General features: G+C 45.0%; 1 protein-coding gene across 1 annotated transcript in view; it reads left to right on the top strand.

The window, feature by feature from the left end:
* The first annotated feature begins 555 nt into the window (after positions 1–555).
* Positions 556–24,999, top strand: part of BRINP2 (BMP/retinoic acid inducible neural specific 2) — an 88,332-nt gene continuing 63,888 nt past the window's right edge. Inside the window, exon 1 of the mRNA XM_036344808.1 lies at positions 556–1,279. The gene's annotated coding sequence lies outside the window, so the exon portion shown is untranslated. The remainder of the gene's footprint in view (positions 1,280–24,999) is intronic.

Genomic DNA, 24,999 nt, shown 5'->3' with positions numbered 1-24,999 from the left:
CTCTCTCTCTCTCTCTCTCTCTCACACACACACACACACACACACACACACACACACACACGGGGGGGGGGGCTCATTTCTAATTAATTCCGGACCAAGAGGCTAAAGTACACAAACAACTAAATAAAACCTCAAATTAGAAAGAGAATGACTCAAATGAGTCCCTATTTCTGGGAATTCTAGTTAAGCAAACAAAATGGTCTGGGATAAATGATTATTGTAACTCAGGAAGATGAGAAAACCTAATTAGCTCCCAAGCTTCTCCCCGTTCCTCAGCCTGCATAGACTCTCCGACACCCAGCCCAAGCCCTCCTCACCCACACCAAAAAGTCCCTGCGGCTGGGCCGGGAGGGTTAACAGAGCTGGTGCCCGGCCTGGCGCGGACCAAAGGAGATAGCGGGGAGACTCCGAGCCCACCCCCTGCCAAGCCGCCAGCCAATGGGCGCCCGTGGGGACGATGGCGCTGTGTCCCATTGGCTGCCAACCTACGTGCATAAGAGAGAGAGAGGCAGGCCGGGCAGCATTGTTATCTTAAGACACTCATCTGGTGTCTGAGTCTGCAGGTGACACTGCTTACGTGCGGAGCGGGAGTCAGAGCAGGGGCTCGCGGCTGCAGCCGGGACTGGACTACGCCCGCCTCAGAAGCTGCTGGCGGGGCTGGGGCAGCGCTTCCCCTGCGCCTGAGCATCCCGCTCGCACTGGCCCGGGTTTGGGCACCTGCCGTGCGGTGCGAGCTCAGGGACAGGTCTGCGGGCAGCAGAGCGAGCGCTGAAGCCGGCGAAACGGGCTTTGCCCATGTGCTAGGCAGTGATTTCGGGCAAGAGAACAAGAGGGTGAATCCCTTTAGAGTTGCAAGGAAAGCGAGATCTTGGGTTCCTCTCCGGTGGACAGACAGGGGACTCTCCAGGTTTGCTGTTGCACTTTCCTTCCCTCTCCCACCCGCGTGCGCTGAAGCCCACTTCCAACCTGCTTTGGGTGCCAGGGATCCAGGCTGCTTAGCGAAAGGCAGCCGGCAAGTGGTCTAGCGAGGCAGCGGCGGAGGCAAAGCCCAGAGCAAGAGAATTTGAAAAAAGACTTCCTTTCCCTCTCACATGCTGAAGGAGAGGCATTCACGTTTCCCCAAATGAGAAAGCCACAAGAAATCATGAAGTAGAAACTTTGGAAAGCTGCCACTGGAGATGTTGCACAAAAACCTGGAATCTTTTAGGAGTCTCCTCCCAGTCGGTGGACATTTGGGGAGCAGCTGATACAGCCAGGAGGGCTCTTGCAAGGATCCAAGGTAACAGTGCAGGGTTTGGGTGGTTTTCCTCTGTCCCCTTTTCCTTGCCCTTTCTGCTATGTTCCTTGGTAAGGGGATCATTTGCCCCCTTACTACCCTGTTGCCCTGTAGCCTGGCAGTTGCAGGCAGAAGGAATGATCCCATCTGGTAGTTTCTGTCTGGTGGAGCTGAGCAATACAATTTAGGGTTTAGCTAGAGATGGCCCTGTTACTGCTTCCTGGTGTGCATGACTGACACCCGCTTGGGCACACTGCCTGACCTATATTGCATTTGCCTGGGCTAAGTCCTCAAAGTTAGTGCAACTCCCATTAGCTTCAGAAAATTCAACCGAGCTGCATAATTGCAGAAAATGCCCAGGACTTCTGCCTGCTGAGCTGAGACTGTACGTGGTTCACTATGTTTGAGAAGGACCCCAAAGAGCTGAGGCCATGCTACGTGATACATCTATACTCACATGTTCCTAGAGCTCAGTGGCATGCCTGTAGAGTCCTGTCTCTTCCTCCCATGCACATACAACTAAGAAAAAAAATTCTGAGGAGTGAGCCCCGTGGGCTGCAAATAGTCTCCCCAGGGTGGTGGCAGGAGCCCATTGATTGAGTTGAGCCTGGCTGCACATTGGAAGGAAGGGTGTGCTGACATTATCTAGCCATCTCTCTCCCTGGTTCTGTGATCGCCTGAGTACACAGTCTAATGCTTCCTCTGTGTGTGTGTGTGTGTGTGTGTGTGTGTGTGTGTGTGTGTGTCTGTGCTCACAGCTGTATGCAGGAAGCGGGTTGCTAACAGAAAAAACATGCATGTGCAGCTTGCTGCCCAGGCCCCAGGCTGAGGGTTCCTTCCTAGTAGGAGCCTGAACTTGGGAGCTGCTGTTCCAGTCCAGAGGAGTTTCCTCCTCACCAAGCAGTCCCAATGCCTGGTACATATTTATCCAGGATATATAGACCTAAGCCAAGTATTATCGAATAATCAAGCTAATGCACTGTAACGTGATTGAACAGACCCCTCTGTAAAGAACTGTGTGTGCACTCTTCCTAGCCTGGAAGCCCGTGCCCTAAGCAGGAAGAAATGTTTTGTGAAAAGGGGAGCAACTAAAACAGGCCTGCTTATAGCTGGGTAATCTGGGCCTTCTCCTGCAGGGACAATAATATGTCAGCATAGACCCATCAGGAGATTGAAAGGCATGTTGTCAGTCAAGTATTTCTGCCTCTGTCCTTCTCCAGACATGGGTATGCGGAAGTAATACTCTCTGATCAGGCTCTCTAGAATGCATGCAATGCCAGTATTAACCAAGCAGCTCAAGTATTTCACAGAATCCCCTGGGGGGCAGTCTGATGACATCAGGCAACAGCGAAGGGATGCTGAAGTTGGTGTTTTCTTTTTTGACCTCACACAGTTGTGGGTATGTTATTTGTTTAAGGCAGGACTCTCAGAGTTCCCGCTCAGCCAGAGTAAGATGCTTTGCAGCATTGGGGGCATGACCAAGCAATGCTACCACAGTGTTCCGAGATTTTTACCAGTGTCACTGCTGCTGCTACTTTGGGGAAAGATGCATGCTTTGCTTCTTGAGGAGGGATATGATTTGGGTAGGTGCAGAGCATGGATACTGTGAAATGTTTGAGGAAAAGGTAGCAAATGTCAGACCAGGGTCTTCCCTGATGAGGGAGGTTGCCTCAAAGGGTTTGACAGCTGAGCTGCAGGCATGTAGAAGACAGAAGCATCCCTGACTCTGGCCTCTCCTTCCTCACCAAACAAGGGGCCAGCTTGTCACCCGGAATGGGGTGATGTGTGCTGCAGTGTGGGCACAACAGGAGGAGAGAAGGGGATGGCTGGGGAGGGAGGAGGGTTCCTGCTCTGTTAGCACTAGGCCACTCTCAAGGATGGAAGCATCTTCTCCTATCTGGCCCTTAAAGATCATCCTCTGGGTGTTTCTGGCCTCCTAACAGGTTGTTTACTGAGCAAGGCCAGAGGGCAAAGAACAACCCTGCGTCATCAACTCCTTCTGATCCCCAGGCTAGCCACTGGGGAGCTTCACATCAAAGAGATCCCCTCCGGGGACAGGGACTGTGCTCCAAAATCCCTCCCCTGCTCACAAACAAGAGGTAATCTGGAGGGACTGAGACATCTATGTGGGCACTTTCTGCTGACTGGGATGCTTAGAGTTGAGGTTTCCTGGTTAATGGCTTGCTTTCCCCACTGTGCAGTGTATTTTTGGCAATTCAAGTATTTCTCTTAAATAAGACCTTGTCTAAATTTTATAATGGCATCCTTTTCCAATGGGCTGGGGGCATGGCAGGGAGCTCATCTAATTAATCCTCACATGCCTTATTGTCTCATTGATCTTTGATTACCTAAGAAGTAGAACTACAATGATTTTAGCCCCCTTTTTGGAAAAGCAAGGGCAAAGGACCTCAGGAAGATGAACCAACTGCTCTTACTCAGGGAAATTAAGGGAACCTATGGGGTAGGGTGTGGGTCTCATCACTGCTAAACCAATCTCAGGCTCCATGACTCCTCCTAAGTAAGGACTGGCTTAACCTCATGCCTGTGATCTGATTCATTTTTTTTTTCCTGAACTCTACAAGAATGGGAGGTTGCAGTGACATACACCTTATCCTCTGGCCCTGGACTAAAGGCTTTGAGGGGTAAAAGTCTTAAAATAACCTTGCCTTTGCCCTCAATGATCTTACAGTCTAGTTAGGAAAACAGGCTTACATCTGGGAAAAGGTAAATGGCCTTATACATTCTAAGCAGCAGTTCAATACAAGAGATTTGAGAGGCTGACCTAATTAATCTAGGATTGATTGGTCCAGATAATGAGAGCTATCAGTATTGCAAGGAGGTACCATTGTGCTACGCCAGGGGGACTGGGGTGGGATTTGTTTGAAGAGGGAGAAATGGGGAAAGGACGCTAGCTGACAGGGATGCTAAGGGCAGCACAAGCTGAAAGCCTGGAAACATCAGGCTTGTGTGATTCCATGGGGTTTGCCACTTCCCCACTTGTATCATAGGAAGACCATACACTTGGGTTAATTATTTGAAGCACATAATGGCCTAGAGCAGTGGTTCTCAACCTTCTGGCCCTTTAAATACAGTTCCTCATGTTGTGACCCAACCATAAAATTATTTTCGTTGCTACTTCATAACTGTAATGTTGCTGCTGTTATGAATCGTAATGTAAATATCTGATATGCAGGATGGTCTTAGGCGACCCCTGTGAAAGGGTCGTTCGACCCCCAAAGGGGTTGCGACCCACAGGCTGAGAACTGCTGGCCTAGAGGAAGCTGTCCTTGGGCCAGGCAGAGCACTGAAATGTTGGACATCTCATCAGCCATTGAAATTTACCTAGCCTTCCACCTACTCTGGAGCCTAAGTCATACATTCTGGGAAAACAGAACTCAAGGTCAGAGAGCTAATCAACACCATATCACAAAAACTGGATGAAGACATTGAGGGACAGCAGGCAGATTTCAAGAGAATAGGAGAAAATATTTTCATATTTTTAGAATCAGGCTCCCCTAAGAGAAAACCCTGCTTTTCCTCCATTTCCTATTTCCCCACCCAAAAGTCCCTGTTGGGGTTTACTTAGAGCCAGCAAAATACCAAAGCCTTTAGGCATTTCACATTGAGCATATTTTCAATCTTAAGATTCTTGAGCATGCCCATGTACATAACCTCTTGTCTCCCCTCCTCTTTCCCTTTTAATAAAACATATGCTGTAGCAGTCACAAAGGAGGCAGCCACAAAAAAGCAGAAGGGGTGGGTGCAGGATTGCCTGCAGCTGTACCACCGAGTACTGTGACTGCTCAGCTGAGCAGCAGAGGGGAGAGGCAGTCTGCCAACCAGGGCAGGGCCAAGGAAGGGCCAAGGGCTGCAGACCACCAGGAGATGGCTGTGACCAGCCAGCCACACTCATTTGCTCCAACACTGAGCCTGATCTCCTCGGAAGAAAGGTCAAGGCAAAGCATAGGTCCCTTGAGACACAACTATCCTATTCATTGGTCTGCACTGGGTTTGGAGACATCCATTCACCCTGCAGGTCCCTGGTTGCTTGGGTGGCCCCATTTCAGCAAGGAGAGTGAATGACTTGCCTAAAGTCTCATCCTATTTGCTCTCAGGTCCAGAGGAAAATGCCCAAGAACCCAGTCTGCTTGATTGCTTAGTCCTCGAGTTCGCCCTGGGGACAAGTCCTGAGGGATATGTACTTTCTCTTGAAAATCCTGCCCTTGGCCTTGTTGTCACCTTTCTTTCCAGCGTGAAATGACCCTGAAGCTGAATGGTGAGGCCACTGCCTTTTTTCTTTATTCTTTGCAAGTGTCCATGCCCATGTTTGGGGCTAAGATAGAGGTCCAGGCCCATGTGCCTGTGGTTAGTGATTGTGGTTAAAGCCTCTTCTCTTTGGGAGCGAAGACTGTCAGCTCAGTTATGCTTCAGATTGGGGGCTGCAGAGGGCAGGTCTCACCTGACCAATTAGGATGCAGTTTGATCTCTCTTGCAATTGTCACTCTGTCTTGAGGATGGGAATAAAGTTGAGTACTGAGATGACAGTGTGGAATCTTTACAGCCAGTTCCATCATTCCTTTTATGGACGCTCACATGAAATGCACATATTTGGGGAGTGCTGGATTGAACAGAGGGTGTGGCAATCTGATAGCCCCCAAGACTGAGCCCTAGCCACCAGCCACGTGTAGAGGATGAGAACTTAAATGTGTGCTCTAAGTGTAAAACACATGACGAATTTTGAAGACTTAGTATTAAAAAAAGATAATAAAATATTTGATCAGTAATTTTTAAATATTGATTACATGTAAAAATGATTGAGCTAAATAAAGTATATAAAGGTTAGCTTCATCCATCTCTTTTTACTCCTTAATGAGGGCTACTAGGAAAGTTGAATCATATATGTGGCTCGCATCATATTTCTTTTCAACAGCGCTGGTGTAGGCCCTGCAGAGGCATGAGACAGGAGGAGCCAGAGACTTGAGAATAGAGATCATGGAGGGAGGGGTGACAAGCAGCTCGGGCCTCTGGGCATATGTTTCTGAAGTCTAAGGGGAAGGAGGGCACAGGTGGCTTACATTGGCTTAAACTTGAGGGACCTCCTCAACTGACTCATCCCACCTAAAGCATTTGAGAAGCATTGAAGCTGTCACTTCACACGCAAACAGTTAGCTGGTAGGCTGCCAGTAATTTTATCCTTATATTTTTGAGTTTCTGCCTGACAGTAGAAATAACCAAATAAATTATCTTTAGGATTTCACTCCAAAGTGTGAGGAGACAATAGCTGGGATCAGCTGGGTGCGCTTGATTTTCCAATCCCTTTCTTCCTTGTCATCTTGGCCACATTATCATTTCTCCTTCTGAGAGCTTTCTTCAAGCCAGACATGTAGATAGTGTGTGTGCGTGTGTGTGTGTGTGTGTGTGTGTGTGTGTGCGTGTGTGTGTGTGTGGGTGTGTGTTGGGGTGAGGGAAAGGGAAGAAACAAAAGACACGCTGTGTTCAAGATTCTTTTGTGGGCCTATGAGTAAGAAGAATGGGAGAAGACATCCTGATTGAATTCCACTTAATAATTACAGATTTGAACTTCATCATTCACTCATTGTTATTTCTCATTGCAATAAGGTTTGGCCACAACCTGCACTCCTTTTTTCTCAGCATTCCTCCGTTTACAAAATGTTTTACAAGCTTTCTCTCACCTGATTCTCACAACACCCTGTGGAATGGATGATATCTCCATGCAAAGTTTTCCATGATCTGCCCCCAAACATCTTTATAACTGAATCCTACTCTTTGTATGCACTTCATTCAGTCTTGCTTAATCAAACCGGTCCACTTAGTGTACTTCAATGTTAACTATGTAAAGTGGGAATCATTACCTCTCTGAGCCTGTGCTTCATCATCTATAAATAAACAATATCATGCCTCATCTTTCAAAGAGCTGTTCTCAATATTAAATGAGATAAAATATATATGGTGGCAAGCACAGTTCCAGGTGCATGGTAGATGCTCAAAAAAAAAAAATGTCAGCCTCCTTTCTTACCCAAGGTCTTGACTTTGATATGGCCAAGATGAAAATGTCCAAAGGTGAACTCATTATGCATCAACTTCACACATAAAACGATTCCCTTTTCCAAGTTCCCTTCTTTGGTTAATGGCACAACCAAACCCCCAGAGACATTATTAAGAAATAGGGGTTGTCCTGGGCCCTACTTTCTCTCACAAGTCCCCCCTACCCCCCGCCCCCCAAAATGCAACCAATCCCCAGGATCTTACACAGCTCACCTCCCAGTGGTTTCTCAAAGCCAACCCCCTCCCCCTGCCACTCTCTTTGTCAGGTTCTCATCCCTTCTCACCTGGACTTTCCCAATAATTGGTCTCCCAGTTCCTTCCCTTGAAGGCCAGCCGGGCCAGCCTCCCCCTTGCAGTGGTAATGGTAAATTTGATTATGCTTCTCCCTTTATTATAATTCTTCAATGTAATTATTGTCAGAATAAAATTCCACTTTCTTAGCATGGCCAACAGATCCTTCATGAGCTGGTCTAACAGCCTCTTCTTGCATCTCTCCACTTCCCCTCCCCCTTCCCCTCTGCACCTGAGACAGGGGCAGCTCCCTCAGCACCCCAAGGCTGTGGGTGGGCTGTGCTGCTTTTCTGCAGAACCCTGCCCTCTTTTCTGTTCCCTGAGAGTTCCTGAGCATCAAGGTTCTAAAGATGACCTCCTCTGTGAAGGTTTCCCTAAGACTCAGGGAAAGAACTAATTGCCTCCTCCTCTGTACTCCTACACATCTGCCGTAAACTCAGTTTTTGCACTGTACCCACCACACTGTAATGATTTGTTTATGTGGTTATCTTCTTCCTCAGAGGCAGGCTTGGGATCGGGTGGTAAGACATATTTCTCAGGAAATATTTATTCAGTATATTATTACAAATATGTGCCAGGAACTCTTCTTAGGCACGGGGGGATTCAGCAGTGATAAAAGCCCTGCCATTGAGTTGTTCACATTCTAGAAGAAAGCTAGGATGATAATCACAATAATGATCATTACTAACACTGCTGATTAGAGCTAACATTTTAATAGTACTTATGTGCTAGGCATGGTTCTGAAAGCTTTTATATACATCAACTCATTTACTTCACCGAATGATCCTGTAATTCCCATTTTAATAAATCCTATATTCTCATTTTATAGATGGTGAATTGGAGGCCCAGAGAGGTTAAAGCATTTGTCCAAGGTCACACAGCTAGTAAGTGAGTAGCTGGCATACTTACCCAGTTTAGATCTTGAGTCCATACTGCCTATTGCTATGGTATCCAGAAAACAAACAAACATGTAAACAAAGAAATCAATGCGAGTGTTTCAGGTACTGATAACGAAGATTATTAAAATAGAGTAGGAGAGGGTGGTTGAGGTGATCAGGAAAGGCTTCCTCAGGAGGGGACTTTTAACTGAGGCCTGATTTGTCACTCAAGGAAGTAGAAATCCCAGGGAGTCTGGGATGTAAGGAAGAGAAACTGTACTCTGTGTCACCTAGGCTCCAGCAGCCCTGACCTTGGCCCCTCACCATTGGAGGTATCAGACTTGGTCCCTGGTGGTCTTGGGGAATAGCACACTGTCTGAATGTCCCCATGCCTCTCCCCAATCAGACCACCTGTTCCTTCGGTTATTTTGGGTTAAGTCATCTTACAAGACATCTGGTTTGCGCGCGCGCACACACACACACACACACACACACACACACACACACACACGCATATGTCCCCGCTCTGCAGAACCACTTTATTTCACTTCTCTCCTATGAATGATGTGTCACTCAGAACTTTAGTGAAGTGACAGGCACAGGCACATCAAAAAGGCTGAAGACAACCCAGAGACATGAGCGAAAGGGGGACAGGAGATTATTCTTTAGCAAGAGGAGAAATGAATTGGACTGGAGGGAGGAATGGGAATTTGTTCATGGAGGACATACAGATGAGGGTGCTTCTGAGATGCTGACAGTGTTTTGTTTCTGGACCTGGGTGGTACTTTGTGCTATAATTTTCCATATATAATGTACATAAATATATACATATACACACATAGATGCACCTGTACATGCATACCTACATATCCACACACACACCACAATACTTGTATACACACACACACACACACACACACATATATATATATATATTTATATATATATGTGTGTATATATATAATCTCTATGAATATTTCTCAGAATAAGGTTTAAAAAATGTTCTGGAGAGTAGATAGAGCAGGTGGAGCAAGTTTATACATATTTGATATACATCCAACGCCTATTTAATGATAAAATTGTTCATTATTACTTACATTATCTCATTACATTTTTTCACAATATTATGAAGTATCATTCCTGTTTAGAGACTGATATTGAGGAAGACGGAGCCCAGAGGAGCTGACATTCAGACCCTGCAGGAAGCACTGAGAGTCAACAAGGTGGGCACAAAAGGCCTCCAGCTCTGGCTCAGACAAATTTGGGCTTCAGTCTAATCTTGGTTACTTACTGTGTGACCTCAGATGTGTTACACAGCCTCTCTGAGCTACACTATACCTCTATTAAAATGGAAACCATAAACCATTATCCTGTACAAACATCATGAAGCGTAGAGAAAATGATTTAAAAATTTCAGCAAAGTTACCTGCCACAGGATAGGCATTCAGAAAACGGCAGCTGATGTTTGGTTTGTGTCCCCAAGTAGGAAAGCACGTAAGACACGGACTTCCATGGAGAACAATGACATTTAGCTGTGGCCAGAGTCAGGCAGTAGCTTCAGTATATGCTGTTAGGTGCCAGGGAATCCGGAACTTCCTGGCAATAGTTACCATATGCCAGTCACCATGCTACGTGCTTTTCAGGCACTGTCTCATTTAATCATCTAACAACCCTCTGAACAGGGTCGTTATCTTGTTTATAGCAGATGAAATTAAAGTTCAGAGAGACTGAGCCACTAACCTGAGGTCATGCAACTGGGAACTAGCAGAGCTCAGATTTGAACCCATGTTGCCAGATCCCAAAGCACATGCCCTTCAATACTGGGCTTTGCACGGTGATCATTGTCTTTGGCCACATCTAGGGGAAGGGCACCTCCATGGTCAAGGTCAAGGTAACTGTTCTGAGGTCTACGCTACAGCAGTCAGGAGTGGGATGGAAGCATCATTAGACACGGGTCGGGGAGGGAAGGCAGGGTGGTTTCTGGGGCAGGTCAAGTGGGCTGGTGCACATTCAAAAATGCCGCACAGTTTCAAGGGAGTACTTAGTGTGGTGGGCTGAGTATTTCAAGTGCCTCTGTTTCTGCACACAGGTGTGCTCCTTTTTCAAAAGAGTGGGCTTTCAAAGCAAGATAAGGTTTGAGTGTCCTTAGGCTTGGAGAAAAGGCTTCCCTGAATTACACAAGGATTTATCAGTGATTTTTAACATTTTACAAAAGCAGTAGAAGACTCTGAGCAAACAAACCCTTACCTAGAACCCCAATACCTGAAGCAGGTAAAAGAGCAGGCCTGGGGGCCTGGAGCTCCCCCACCTGCCACTTCTTTTTTCTCACCTACAGTGGTCCCTGAGTCACCTTCTGGGAACCTAAAGGTTGTTCAAAACACACTGGAAACCACCACACTACAGAATTCCTTTAGAAAGCAAGACTCGTGATTCATTTCAAATGACATACCAAAACTGATTTTTAAAATAAGACTCTCCCCAACCTGTGAAGTTCAATGAGCCTGGGACAAATCGCTGTTGTCCCCCTTGGTTCTGGATGCTTGAAGATTCGTGAAATTCCATGCCTGCTGCGTGTCAGGCACAGTGCACCCGCAGCGGTAAGATCTTAGTCAATTCTAACAACTTCCTAAAAGTAGATCTCATTATCCCCATTTTGAAGATGAGAAAAATTGAGTATAGAGTGGTTAAGTCAATTATCCAAGATCTCATAGCTTGTGAGAATGAGATTCAAACCCAAGCCGTGGGAGGGCTAGAGGGCCAGGGTCTTGCCATCCGCCGCTGCGGCCTCTTTAAACATGGACCTGCAATGACAGTACCTCTCTCCAAGTTTGTTACTTTTTCCAATACTCCTCAGTTGTGTGATTTTACAGAAAAATTTCTCCCTGGACTCTCTGGCTTTCAGTGGCTCTGCTTTCATAGGGCACTGCAGTCTCCCAGGATCCAGGCTGTGGTTCTCCCTCACTATCCCTTCCCATCTTCATCCCCAACCTCCTGGCCATGGGTGTCCAGCTCCAGTGGCAGGGGGAGCTTGGTGATTAGGGGACACTGCCCTGCCCTGCTCTCCCAGGTCTTGTGCAGGATCCTGAGTGCCAGGGTATAGGTCTGGGGTGGTGTGTGCGTGTGTGTGTGTGTGTGTGTGTGTGTGTGTGTGTGTGTGAAGATTTCTGCGCAGCTATAGTCTCCTAGCCTGGACGTGGGACTTACTGGAAGAGTGTGCGGTGGGGCTGCAGAGGGAAGTCCTTGAAATGCCCTTGAGGCAAAGGAATGCTCAAGCCTCAGTGAGGAGTGCAGGGCAGTTAACTTCTGTCCCTTGCCCCCCTGGGGTTCAGCCATTCAGCATATTGTAAACCGGCCTTCAGGAAGGAGCAGGGCCGGTGGATAAGCAGTGTTCTGTGGGTGGTGGGGTCCTGGGGGCTCCATGCCCCTGTCTCTCTCTTTCCAAAATCTCAGCTCTTTGGGATTTGGGCCCTTCAGGAAACCAGAGCAAGGTCAGCATCCTCCTGAAGCCTCGGGGCGCTGGAGACCCCTAGAGGCCAAAAGCTGTGTTACATGCCCCCCTGGCCTTGGAGGTGCAGTCAAGGTTCTTAGAGGAGGTTGCTGAGGAGTGGCTGGTACCTTTCCTAAAACCCTTGCTTATAAGTGCAGTCCTGGCAAGCTCCACAGGGACACATGAGTGTGTGTGTGTGTGTGTGGGGGGGGGGTGGCGGGGGAAGGGGTGCACCCACGCACGCACTAGAAGCAATACGATGGTCCTCCCTCCCTCCCTTTGAATGCCAGCCCCACAGTCAGCCCTCCCCACCACCTCCGTCAAAATGATACCTTTTCCTCCGCGCTCTGCACACCTCTCAGTAACCCGATCAACCAATTTGTGCCGAAGTAATAATGACTAGTAATGATTTAATATGCTGTCCTCTCAATTAACATTCCAGCATTTAGAAAGAGAAATTAACAGATTTTAAGCCAAGTAGGAGACTCATGTTCTTTCCTCCTGGGAGGAACTGTAGGCCCCTCAAAATGCACCACGCAGACAGCTGCCCATTCAGGCACAAGCTGCATCTCTGCTCATGGGAGCAAGGTGGGGAGGCACTGTGCAGGGAGGAGGCAGAACTTCCCAGAGCAGGCTGCTCTGCGCCACCATCCGTCAGGCAGCCTGTGCTGGTGGGAGCAGACACAGGAGACCCCGCTTCTTCCACCTCCTCCAAAGCTAAACGGGGATTTCTCTGACTGAGAGAAACCCAAGGCAATCAAGTCCATGAGGCACCCACATAGCCTTCACTCAGAGGAGAAGCCTAGAATGCAAGAGTTCAGAGAGGGGCCTGCTGTTGTCTAATGGGCTTTTCCTGAAGCACGAGATGCCCTCGGCACTGAGAGAACAGGCTCGGCTGGGGGATGACTAACTTGAGCTCAAGTGTTTGGCAGGCTCTGCTAGGTACTAGCGATGTGACCTTGCCAGCCTCGGGTTCCACATCTGTCAAATGGATATAATAAACCTTGAATCACGGGATCGTTCTGAGTATGAAATGAAATTATGCAGAATTAGCCCTCCCCATAATGTCTGGGGTATAAGGAGTGCTCAATAAATGGCACTTCTTTCTCTTAATCATCTTATTGTTTCACTTATTATTTTTGCTCTTTCCCGAGCCTGGCGTGCAGGGCAGCATCCAAATGCTGTCCTTATTATTTACAAGCAGGCGAAGCAATCCAGCCTCCTAGGTGTGGCTGGCTTGGTAATGGACTAGATTTCTTTCTAGGTGACAGCAGTGTAGGGGATTATTTCCCCCCTTCTGCTTGGTTTCTTTAAATGTATCTCACAAATGCAGTGAGCGCAATGAATTTGGCAGTGACTTAAAAAGACTTAATGCATTTTGGAAAGGAAAAGAAAAGCCACAACAAAAACTGGTTTGTTTCTGTGATATATGGTTCGTGTGATATGACAAAAATCCATTTTTATGCTGAGGAAAATTGGCTAATTTTAAAGCAGTTGACACACGCCATATGCAGATAGAGAAATGATAGATTTTGCTCGGGCAAACAACAGAAGAGTGCAGAGCGGTATGTCTCTGTTAGGGCTTCAGTTGGTAAAATTCTTTGGTGGCAGACCTACTCCACCACGGAGAGGACGGCACAGTGGACAATGGCCTGGCGTGGCCTCAGATGCTAGAATCATATATTCAAGCATAAAGATGCCAAACATCAAGCTTGGGACACAGACACTGTGTTTACATGACATGAGTGAGAGGAGACTTAGGAACGCAGCCATACTGCAAGCTTTACGTGCCAGGAAGTAAAGAGTGTATAAAACTATTATCTGGATAACAGGTGGGACTAGTGCAAAGGATGCTGAATTGTTGAGCCACCCTAATTTGGAGCGACTCCTGAGCGTCCCTTCCGTTGGACACATGGATGATTTTTGGACTTCAAATGCTACTAATCATGTCCTTGGATTGGATCCTCTGGTCTACATCTCTGCATAAATCAAATTGAAAGGGGAATCCCACGTATTTTTACTACTGCTAGTTAGAGCAAAGAAAATACATATGAAACTAAGATGCTACAAAGGTTGCATATGAAACAAGAAGTGATTGTAAAAAAGTCAGAGATAAGCTGTCTGTTATCTTGCTATCTCTCCTATAGTCCCGTTCCACTGTCAGCTAGCTCCTAGTACTGTGTAGGTCAACATGATTCCCAGCCCTGTTTCAGGTTGATGATATGCACTTCTGCTTGACTCCAAAAGGCTTTTTTAATTTTTTTTTTTATTTTATTTCTTTCAAGGCAATATTTAATTAGTGACTGCAGAGGGGAAAAGCTGAGTAGCTTAGAGGAGGTTTACGGTTCAGGTCTGCAGGACTCAGCAATTTGACATTCTAATCCTGTTATTTCTCACCTGAAACTGAACAGAGTCAGCAGGGTTGGGGCTTTTCTCTGCCCATAACTCGTCTAGCTATTAGGTTTCCCCTCCCCTTACTTCCCACTCTCATCCTTTGCTTTGTTGACTTCTTTGTCCTGTTTCCTACTGCCTTTTTTTTTAGGATATCAAAAAACAAAACAAAAATCAGTATCTTGGTGGTTCATTTGTGACTGAGCTATTTAGAAGAGAACTGAATTCTTCCTCTCCATACTTTAATTCCCAACCCACTGTATCCCATGTGAACTTGACCACTAAGGTGGCTGTAGCCAAAGTCCTACAGTGATGCTTGGCAAGAGACTGAGCAGTGTCCCTGGATTCCCATCTTTTTAAAAATCCTCACCCAAGGACATGTTTTTATTGATTTTAGAGACAGAGGAAGGGAGAAAGAGAGAGGGAGGGAGGGAGGGAGGGAGGGAGAGAGAGAGAGAGAGAGAGACAGACAGACAGACAAGCATTGATGCGAGAGAGAAACATCGATTGGTTGCCACCTATATGCCCCGCCTGGGGATCAAACCACAACCTGGGTATGTGCCCTGACCGGGAATCACACCTGTGACCCTTTGGTGCACTCGACAAGGCTCTAACCAACTGAGCCACACCAACCAGGGCCCTAGATCCATTTTTTTATTATAGAGTCTAAATACCCTGAAGTCTGATTTGTCATTGTATTCTGAGTTCCGTGACATGACACCTCGCACAGGGGAATCTTTTAACGTTTATGCAATTAAACAAACCTCACCATAGCATCCTTTTTTCATTAAAATACGGGTTTCTAGGAGTTAACAGGGAAATTCAGTAGTCAGGATTTTAAATGTAGAGAATTCCAAAATTAGGGAAGTGTTTTCTTTAATGCAGTGGCTCTCAAATTTTAATGTGCACCTGGGGAGCTTGTTAAGTAAAATGCAGAATCTTCAGCCCCTCCTTTGGAGACTCTCATTCTGCAGGTCTTGTGTTACATGTGGAACACTGCCTTTAATAGCAGGTGATATAAAAAGACCACACTTTGAGGAACACCATTTTAAGGCAATCCAAGAGAAATGTTACCCAACTCAGTTTGGTAGAACATTAGTGTCACTTAAATGGTTAAAAAATATCGTGAAGGGAAAAAAAGGTCTGTGCTTAGAAAACTTGGGGGACATGGTTCTCTTCCCCTTCTCACCCATCCCCTCATAGATAATTGGAGGTTTACAATGTACCTAGAATGTCAGAGGTTCTGAAAATTTCTGCAGTAAAGAAACATGTTTTAATTTCGTTTAACCAACTATTTCCAATATGTGTGGATCTTGAAACTGTTATTCATTTCATTTTATTTTATGGCTAAAAACCTATTCAATATTGTTGAATTTTGTATGAGAAACATTGCCATAAAGGAGTGGGTGGCACCTACTGGACAAGATAGGTATTACAGCCCAGCTCTACTATTATTAAATTTCCAACAGAGAGAATAAACAAAATGAGTGTGGAGTTGGGGAAAATTGCTAACAGGGGAGGTACCTGATAGTCTGGGGGAGTGTTTGTCATATTAGCAATCATATGTTAAGCATTTAATAATTACCAGGGACTGTTTTACATTTTTAATATGTATTAATTCATTTACTTCTCAAAACAACCCTGTGAGTCAGACACTTTTAGTATAATCGTTTCACTGAGGATGACACTAAGGTACTGAGAGGCCAGGGTCTGCTCAAGATCACAAAGTGAAAAGTGGTAGAGTAGGATTTGAACACAGGCCGGCTCCCTCCAGTCCTGCCCTGTTAACTGCTCTATTAGATAGGAGCAAGGTTCTGGACATTTCTGCCCGGGAAGAATGACAGCACAGAAGACATGCCCTAGGATTCTCTTCCATACCTGAGGGCTGGATTCATCTCCCCTTATTTATCCGAGAATTATTATGAAAACTGTTTGAACTTCTGAAAGATTTTGCTGTACTTACATACAAGATATACTTAGCAAAACAACCTGAAAAGGCTGATTCATGAAGACGAATTAGGTTCATATTCTGTGCCTACAAAATCCCAAATGGGCTGAAGATCTGGCCAGCCTGCTGTCACCTTGATATGTGATGGGATAGCCTGGCTCTTGTCCCTGTACCAACTCTCAACCTCCTCATGGTTCCTGAACTTGGGAGCTATCCTTCAAGGGGCTAGCTAGGCTGAATTTTGGCTTTTGGCAAGTTACTTCACCTCCTTAATCCTCTGTTTCCTAATCTTAAAAAGAGTAGAAGGAAAGCTAATGATAACGGGTGGGAAGAGATGAACCAAAGAACTTATATTCAGAACCCATGGACACAGACAACAGTGAGGTGAAGGCCTGGGGGCGAGGTCAATGGGAGGGAAAAAGAGGATGTCTGTAATACTTTCAATAATGAAGACAAATTAAAAACAGAAATAAGGAATAAATTTGTGTACACACACACACACACACACACACACACACACACACACACAGTGTTTGTCCTAGTGCTTGGCACAGGGAAGGTATATTCAGCCTCTTGTACTGTAAGGGCCTGGGGATGACACACACAGTGGCAGTAGGAGACCTTTCCCTGTTAGTACCTTCCAAGATGTTAAGGAGGAGATAACAAGAGGTCAATGTTACGGTCCACAGTGAGAATGAGAGGGAATTGAGGAAGGTACACCTGGGCTCCGAGGCCCTGGATCTTTTCCGAACTACCTGTGGAATGTGGGTCACTGGGGTTTGCAATCCAACCAGGATTCTTGCTTACTTTAATTTCCTTCTTTGTAAAACATGAATAATACTAGTCATGGGCACATCCCACTGGAGAACTCTGCATCTTCATTAATGAAAGCGGGAGAAGTGTCCCACGGCAACCATGGGTAATTTCCCAGCCCTGATTTCCAAAGAACTAACTCACATGTGCCACACATCATTTTAGATGCTCTACAAACGTAAACTCGGTTGCCCCATCTAAGATCAGGAAGCTGAGATTTAGGTGAGTTTGTAATTAGCCTGTGGTCACACCAGACGGAGAAGCAGAGGCTGAATAGCAGTCAGGTCTGTTTAACCCAATTCCCTGATTCTTCCTCCCAAACTCTCAGAAAAGGTGCAGGAGGAAGAAAGAAGGCAGGGAGGACCACTGAGGACTAGCTTCTCAGTGATGAAAACTTAGAAAGAGCTACTGCTGAAACTGGTTTGGCTCAGTGGATAGAGCGTCGGCCTGCGGATTGAAAGGTCCCAGGTTCGATTCCGGTCAAGGGCATGTACCTGGGTTGCGGGCACATCCCCAGTAGGAGATGTGCAGGAGGCAGCTGATCAATGTTTCTCTCTTATCGATGTTTCTAACTCTCTATCTCTCTCCCTTCCTCTCTGTAAAAAATCAATAAAAAATATATTAAAAAAAAAAAAAAGAAAGAGCTACTTAAAAATCACACCATGATCTTTGGAAACAAGCCTTCCCAGCACCCTCTCTTATACTCCAAGTTCTGTGCTCTCCTAAGTCAACTATTTCCCACTGTCATCATTGGTGCCCACCTCTTAACAGAAAATGCCTTATGCCGCCTTATGGACTGGTTGGTCCATCAGCCACCAGTTCCAGAAACCCACAGAGATAGCTCGTCTTGGGCCACACAGCTACTTCCAAGGTCTTCTGATCTGAACTTGTTCCTCTGGACCCCCAAACCCCTTGCCAGTAACGAGGCTTAATGGGAAAGTCTTGCTTCCCAAACTAAGCATGTACACTTACTGAATTGAGTTCTCATTCCATTTTCGCTTGGATCAGGCCTCACACATCCTGCGCACAGGATAGGAGTGGAGCAGGGACTGAGCCCTCCATCCTCTGGGCTTCACGAGAAGCCTGGGTGATCAGCTGGAGAGAAGGAGGAGGGAGAGGAGAGGTTAATCACAGCAGACCACCTGAGGGCTTTCCTAACCACTCCCGTGTGCAGAGTTCTGCTCTACCTCTGCTCATGAGGAGTAAATTTTCCATTCCGCTTATCTGATCAGATACCAGTGGTTAATCATGGACCCTGGGAACCAGGTTGGCTGTGGATTTATCATTGTTGGTTGAAACCAAGTGGTGGGTACAGAGGGGTTGATACCATGATTCTTTCCAAATTTATATGTGTTTGGGAAAGGTCGATAATTAAAAGGATTTTTTAAAATGTGGATGCTGGAGTGAAAGTGTCTTGAGCTGAAAAATTTCAGCACAATCGCTTTCTTGCTGTGTTATCTGGAGCCAATGATTGAAATTTTCCGAGTCTTTGTTTTCTCATCAATATGATAGAGATCTTATCTATCCAACAGGGCTATTGTGGAAATTGAAAGAAATAGTGAAATAAGGAGCTTAGCACAATGACTGGTCCACAATAAGCGCTGGATATATAAACAACTATCATTGTTGCTATTATTACCGTTTTATCTTTGCTGTTAGTATCATTTTGCGAGTTTCTCACAGCAGGTACTGTAACTTATTGAGCTGCGTATTCATTCTATCTAGTTCAATTCCAAGTTCATATAACAAGAATAACAAATATTTATTGAGCTCCTCCCAGGTGCGAGGCACTTTCTAGGAGCCTGAGATATAGCAGTGACCTAAGTAGACAAAAAAATAAAATCCAGGCCCTTATAGAGCTTATGTTTTGGTGGGAAGAGACACAAAAATAAACAAAAATTGTAATACATGAGTTGTACTTTTTGGTAGAAGGTAGTAAGTGCTATTGGAAATAATATATAGCAGGGGAAATTGGAGTACTAGAGAATAAATGAGGAGGTAACATTTGAGCAAAGACTACAAGAAGGTTGGGAGGTGAGCCATGTGGATATCTGTAGAATTTTCCCAACAGTGGGAAATTAATACATATTTTCTGGTAACTTCTCAGTAACACTCTTTGATACCTATTGAATTCTTATATTACCATGTAACTTGCAAGGTATGCATGTTTGATTCCACCGTAGGCTTCTTGATTGCTTGGAGTATATATTACACTTTACATTTGTGCTAGTTCACAGAGCTCCCTCTCAGTATTATGCGCAGGTTAAAAACTCAGCAATTGTTTATAAAAAATAAACCCACACCTATCTTTCTCAAGAATAGTTTTTAAGAGCAGAAATTGCAGTGTATAGTTTTATAATAAAACTAAACCTCTGTCACTTGTACCTTCATAAAACACTCATCTTTTTTTTCTAAGGTTTATTAGCTTGATGTTTTCAATTAAGCTAACTCAGGACAAAACACAAATTAATGTCGTGAAATCTGTAGCTCAAGAGAATTCTTGAAGAAGTGGGAAGGGCCCAGATAGAGGAGGATAAGGGAGAGATGAAACTCATGTCATTAAATGCAGTCCTAACTGTGGCAAAACATTCCAAAAGCATTAACATAAATTAAGAATTGCAGTTATTCATCATGTGATCTTAATTAAAAGCAATAGTTCCATTTAGATTTGATTCCAAAAATCAAAACAAATGACCAAAGAGCAAATTAAGAAAGCTGAACAAAGATACCCGAAGAAAAAGACTTTCTTCTGATGCAGTAGAGTTATCTGACTGGTGAGACCTTCTCGTCAGTAAGGCCCATTTGGCAGTTGGTTTCTTTAGTAACCAAACCTCCCAGAATAGGGTCCAAGACAGGCCTCTGGCCAAGCCCCATCCACAGTGAATGGTGTAAAGATGGCAGAACGATTCACCTGGTTGCCCCTGATTCCTTCCAGAGAAGAACCACAGCCAACAATGGGATATTACCTTCAGGCCTGTTACTGATGCAACCAATCAGAGGTACTGATTTGTCCTACTTAACACAGACCTGCCCTGTCTGGTGCCCAATAATCTTTTGATTGTTTTTCTTCCAGCAACTGTGTCAATATAAATTATTCTTAACCTAGGACCTGGGCAACAGGTCCTTATTTTATTCAGAGGCCTCAACATGGAGATGTGTTCTGTCCTCACAGAGCCTGATTGTGCTGCTGCCCCTCCCCAGAGGGACCCTCACAAAAGCAGGTTATCTCCTGTCTCCTAAGGCAAGCTCATGCATAAACCATCTTAATGGGAAGTCATGTGCATAAATAATTTAAGCGCAGCTTGTGAGGGAAAAGGAAAGGGAAGGATGGGGGACATTGGTCTCACTCTCAGGAGTCTCTCAGCCAAGATCTGGGAGGGTCCTTGGAGCTTGGTATCAGGTGGCACATCTGTAAAGGTCAACTAAACAGAAATTCCAATTGCATCTTATTGATCCCTTTCCGGAAATCAGTTGACAATGGATAGGGACTGATATTATTCTAAGCTTCCTAAGAATGTTCCCATCTTTTGCTCTTCTGGAGGCTGGTTCCAAACTAAAACGACTAGGGCAAGCTTCCTTTGGACACGAGCATGGATCCCTAACTCCCTGGTGGTGGCAGTAGAGGGGAGAATTACATGTCTCTTGAATCTTCCCATTGGGAGAATTGCAAACACCATAGAGAAGAGTTTCCTTTTCTGACCGTGTCTCCTTGCTCACTTTTCCTCCCTAGACTGGAGTTAAGTGGCATTTTAAAAAATGTCCTTTCAAGACTATTTGCCCATCTGTCTCCTAGATCTGTCCTTATCCCTCGATCTTCTTCTCTTCCACATATATTTCAAGTTTAGCTCTTTCTGTTTATGTCACTCTTCTCTCCGATCTCTTTCCCCTTGTTCTCTGTCAGCCAGCAAAAACCTCTCTCTTCCCATATCCAGAAGGAGCCCACACATCATCTGTTGAGGTTGGCAAGCTCCTGTTCTCTCCTCTCTTTCGTCCCCTGGTGGGAGTCAGTCAAGAAAAGCACTTGGGTCCCTTTGAAGCAGCTGTAAGCAAACTGAACTCCTCTGATGGGAAGAGAGATTTGGAATACCAGTCTGCCTTCTTGGACCCAGGCAAAGGGCCCACAGCTGGGTGTGGTTGGAACAGACTCAAGGGTCAGACGGCCTGGTTTCAGTGCTAGGCTTCCCTAGTTATGTGACTATGCGTGAGTCGCATCACAGAGCTAAGCTTCCTCATGGAAAACGTGGGTGGTAGATGGTCACTGTGTCCTCCTCCTAGGGCTATGGTCAGGATGAAATGAGATCATTCAGAGCTTAGCACAGTTGTCTGGCCTGTAAATGTTAGCTCATGTTATCATACCATCCCAGACCAATCAGCAAAAGCTCAATGTTTCCCTCAACAGTCAAGAGAAGTACCTGGCATCTCCCTAGGGCTGAGGGCCCTGGCTGTGTCATTATCTGTCCAGAGAGTATCATCCCTTCAGGAAAGTATAATGTCTCCACTGTCTCTTTAGCCACAGAGGACTAGTTTACTAATCCAGGATCTCATCACTAGAAAGCCCTAAAACTTGTGTACTATTTGAACAAGTAGTAATTTGCACATAGAAGATTTCTGGAGCTAAATTTCAAAGCGCAGCCTTGTATTTGGAAAGCTTTTAAATGCTAAGCTCTGTTATCCAGACCAACCTTTTCCTTTGGGACCTATATTTCTAAAGACATTTCAGTTGAAACCAGATAGAACTCTGGAGAGTAGGAGGAAGAGAACAAACTACTGTAGCTCTTAAGGACACAGGACTTAATGGCCTGGTGGTCCGCTTTCAAGACCTGTTCATTTGGTTCATGTGTTTCACCTCTAATGTGTCCAGAGGAGACCCAGACTGGAAGGACCAAACACTGACAGTTCTCTAGCTGCATATGTTGAAGTTAAAAATTTGCAGTGAATAACTCTTACAAAGATCAGGTCAATTTTCTCCTTTATGTAAAATATGTATTTTTTTTCTTATATTTTCTTTACTACTACACATCTTGATTTAATCTTACATTAAAAAATAAAAGATTATAATGGAAGACCATATTTCTTTCAAATAGGTTTAAAAGTGGCATCAATCAATTGGAATAATGAAAATAATGGGGAAACAACTTTAACTGTGAGACTCATGTTCACAGTGGAGCAATTATTCCAATTATTGCTGCACTGTGAGCAGAGATAATAGGAGTCTCCTGCGAAGCTTGTTTCCTCTTATTACTTCCCATGTTTGATTGAGATTCCTCACCAATCTGGTAAAGTTAGGAGTGTTCTGATTTGAACCTTCTTTAACAAGGGAAGGGTAGACCTTCTGCAGCGGGGATGAGAGATGAGAGACCTGTAGTCTTTAATGGGCAGCCCACTGCATATGTCCTCAGGTCTCTCAGTGTACCGGTGCGCCCACGTTGGCTGTAGGTGGATGGGCCTGGTAATTATCAAAGGATTAGTTTAAGAGGGAAGTGATTTGCAGAAATATAGGTGAGGGAGATTAGGGAGACCCACTGTGAGAGCCATCTGGTCCCCAACTTAGTCTAACTTACTTTTTCCTTTTATAACACAGCCTGGGTCTGTTCATATATGTTGGTTTGTGGAGAGGAAATGAGTCCATCCAAGCTTGACTCGTATTAAGAACATCACTCATTATCTGATACAACTAAGTGTCAACTTTTATTACTACCACTGACCAGTGGCCAGACCTATGTTCAACTTTGGATTTTTTTTATAGTGGTGAGTCTGAACATGAATAAATGCAATTCAAATAACACTTGAAACTAGTTTTTCCTAAGCCTTCCTACAAATATCTCATTGGAGCAATGAATAGGGGTGAAGGAGGTCAAGTTTTACCTTGCTCAGCCAACACGTGGAAATGAATGCGCAATCAGACAGTCAAAAACATAAGGTAAACAAGCAAAGGCCCTGAATAACTTAAAAACAGACTCAGTTTAGGAATATCCAAGATTGAGTAGCCCAAGAACAATAGAAATGTGACTGAATGATAAGACCAGCCTACAAGGGCTGCAGACTGATCCTGTTCCACTGGACATAGCGACCAAACAGTAGTTGACTGCCGCCCATGGATGGTGATCCCAGTCCAATGGACACAAACAACTACCCAACAGCAAACCACTGCCCACGTCAGGTACAAGAGTCTCAGAGAAGGAAACTCATCTGGGCTCTGAGGCATAAACTGCTCACGAGTTTAGTCCTGTGTCCATAGCCAGTATAGTGAGGACAGGGGCCAGCTCTATCTACCTTTCTTCTCCCTCCCTATAGGCTTCTATGTGGGAATCTCAGTACAAATGGTTCCTTTCACCTGCCTGAAAGACAAGAGCATGTGATGGGTGAAAGGAGGAGACAACCCTTCTCAATAACACTGACATGTTTCCAAAGCAGTTGTGATTAACAATAATAGAGTTCTGGATTTGAGCAATTAGAAGTGATTTCCCAGGCTGTGAGGGGGAGGGATTAGAGAGACAATTAGACAAAATCATCTCTGTTATCTTACTGAAAGCAAATAGCTGCTTTATGTTAATGGCATTTATAGGATCCTCAGGGGTAATACTACTGGAATTATAGGGGACGTGGCCAGGAATGCCCAACAGGCGCCTGTGGTAATTCAATTAAAAGAACCTTCAGGAGCTATATAATTGCATGAGATTCTTAGTTTCCCCCTTGTTGGGAAATTTAGCAAAATCTTTATTTATTTGTCTCTCTTTGCGTGGGGAGGAAATAAAAGTGTGTCCTTTCTTGAACTTGAGTCATGCCATGAAAGCATCCCTCAGGTAGAATTTAACATCTAGCACGGTGCCGTGTCCAACATGTACCCTGGACAAAGGTGTGGTCTTTTCAGCAGACACTGCTGGGGTATTCACAGAATAGTATTGTTCTATGCTCATCTTTCCCATCATATGGTGAAACTGTGTTTAAAAACTATTAGCCTGCCAGTGCCGGAAGGAGCCCCAGCTGTTGTCTACTCCGATCACCTCATCTTTTTCATGAGGCAACTAAAGCTCAGGGGGGTAGCTTGTTCAAGGTCACAGAGCTAGTTATTGGCAAAAGCTGCAACTTGAATCCACACCTCATTCTTCCTGGCCCATGGCCCTGGATATTTTTACATGCCACTGTTGCAATAGAAATGCTAGTGATAGGACTAGAGAGGGACTGACATTAGAAGCTGCTGCTAATTATGTTTATGATATGTTTAGCTGTACATCTTATTGTTTGTACCATGCAGAAACAAAAATACTGCTGTTCTTTATCTTCTATCAGAATTCAATAGGAGAGCCATGGGAGGGTTTGTTTTGTTCTTTCGTACTCTCCTTTTCCTAATAACATTTTTAAAGTGACTTGTAGGAAATAAAATTTTCTATTCATCTCAACACTCTAAAAGCCCGTCTCTATAATATGATCCTAGTCCTGCATCTTTCCATAAGCAGAGTATTCCACTTTGCCATGGTTCTGTCATCCACAATTCAAAGAGGCTAGATCAGGGGATTCTTTCCCCCAATTGAATGTTTCTGAGAATCCAGGTCCAGACTGAGGATGCTGTGCTACACCCTGGACTCCACCTTCCCAGGACACCTGAGGTTTAAATGGATAGGATTGTGGAGAAGATGAGAAATGCTCATTTGCCTTGGATCAGAAAGAGGGAGAAGATACATTCTCAATTTGCAGGCAAACCTTGTACCTAACCATTTAGTGTATCAAATCTCCTTCTATCCCCTTTTGATTTTTATAAGCCTTCATTTTTCCCTGTCTCCTGAACAGCTACCATGACTAAGAAGATTTAACTCTCTTTCAATACATATAGGATGTCTCGCACATATTT

Source organism: Myotis myotis, unplaced genomic scaffold, assembly GCF_014108235.1.
Source record: "Myotis myotis isolate mMyoMyo1 unplaced genomic scaffold, mMyoMyo1.p scaffold_m19_p_18, whole genome shotgun sequence".
NCBI classification, from domain to species: Eukaryota; Metazoa; Chordata; class Mammalia; order Chiroptera; family Vespertilionidae; genus Myotis; species Myotis myotis.
Note: the sequence above shows the minus strand (reverse complement) of the source record. Positions and strands in the feature narration are given on the sequence as shown.